This window comes from Stegastes partitus, unplaced genomic scaffold, assembly GCF_000690725.1.
Source record: "Stegastes partitus isolate 25-593 unplaced genomic scaffold, Stegastes_partitus-1.0.2 Scaffold432, whole genome shotgun sequence".
Classification (NCBI taxonomy): Eukaryota; Metazoa; Chordata; class Actinopteri; family Pomacentridae; genus Stegastes; species Stegastes partitus.
This window is the reverse complement of record NW_007578163.1, coordinates 321,692-323,507: the sequence shown is the minus strand read 5'-3', so window position 1 is coordinate 323,507 and position 1,816 is coordinate 321,692.

Genomic DNA, 1,816 nt, shown 5'->3' with positions numbered 1-1,816 from the left:
TTCCACTGTGGATAATGACTCTCTGACCAGCTTCAGCAGCATCTTCACAAGGTCTTCAGCTTCTGTTCTGGGGTTGATTCGCACATTTCAACCAGAACACTTCATCTCTGGACACAGAACCGTCTCCTTCCTGAGCCTATGATGGCTGGACATTCCCATGGTGGTTCTACTGATAGAACTGTCTGAACAGATGAAGGTGGAACCTTCAGGCATCTGGACATTGTATCCAACAATGACGTGCAGTCAGGGGAAGAAAAAAAATGTAATGATAAAATGATTTAAATGGTTATATTTATCCAGTGATTTGTACTATGAAGTATTTCTTCTTTCATTTAGCCTCGTCAATTTTTATGATTTTTTAAAATTCAAAATCACAGAATTTTCGCAATTTCTCATTTAAATGTTTGGAAGAGAAGCCGGTGAAGCAGCAGCAAGCTCAGCTTCACTTGGATTGTACAATCCCTCACTACCTGCTGGCTGCCTGCAGCGTGCTGCTGTCTGGACGTCGCCAATAACATGTTTCAAACACATTTAATATATGAACTGATTTTCCATAGTTTAGCTGATGTATATAATAATGTACAGTGTTTTTTGTTACCAACTGTATGTGTGTAACGTGTTTCCTGTGCTGAGCGATCAGAACCGGCTGAGAGGAGGTTCCAGGTGAGGCAGGCAGTTCCCTTGCCTCATGGCAGGGGGCGCTCTGATCCCAGACATGCTTCTTGTGACTCCATGGCTGCAGAGTCAGTGACAGCAAGCTAGACTGAGTACGATATACAGCTAGCAAGTCAAGTGCAGCGAAGGAAGATCAGGAGACTTTTACAAAAAAATACCGGATGTTTTGTCCAGAAGGGGCGGAGCATGGACTTCATTTAAAGGTAAAGGTAAGACCGAATAACTTGAAGAAAAAAAAAAAAAAGAAGAAGAAAGAACCATGTGTTTGTGGGCTACAGTTTGTATGTATAAAGAATGCAAATGTGAAAAATAACCCGTAAACTGCTGCCAATCAAATGGCAAATATGCTGCTGTGTAGAGTGCATATATTTGCAAATCAGATTGTGATGAAGTCAGAGCCTCACCAGCCACGAACTTCACCGCACATCACTGGTACCCAGGGATGGACCAGACTGGTGGAGGTCCACAGTTCTCCTCCTGATATCTTGGCTGATTTCTTTAGATGTTCCATGTTGTCACAAAGGCAGCAGTGTGTTTGAAGTGTGCCTTAAAATACATCCACAGGTGTGTCTCCAGTTAACTCAGATGGTGCCAATTAACCTATCAGAAGCTTTCAAAGCCATGACATCATCATCTGGGCTTTCCCAAATAGTTTGAAGGCATCTTAGTGGATGTAAACTTCTGGTTTCAACTGTGTGTGCCATAATGCAATAAACCACAAACACTACTGAGGTCGTCCATGATTGTAGTTTGTAGTAGCCTTGTCACATCCACCCAGAGTCAGCAATAGACCAGAAGCCAGCTCCTCTCTGTACTGCCTCTTGGCTGCTATGGTGGCTTTTCTCACCTCACAACTTTGTACTCTGTCTCGCTGCCTGATCTAAATGCAACAGAGTGAGCACGCAGCATATAGCGTACCTGAGTGTTCATTAAGGGATCTGGTTGGGGAACTTTCTGATTTGCATGGTGGACACGATGTTGTCAACACAGATGCTAATATACAGATGCTGACAGCAGAGTCCTCCAGAGTGGCTGCATCTTTAGACACATCCCAGTCAGTCCAAGCAAGGGGGTCCAGAGTTTCACTTGTGTGATGAGAGGTTTGTTTGTTTCAGTCTTTGTCTGTAGGCCGGGTACAGGA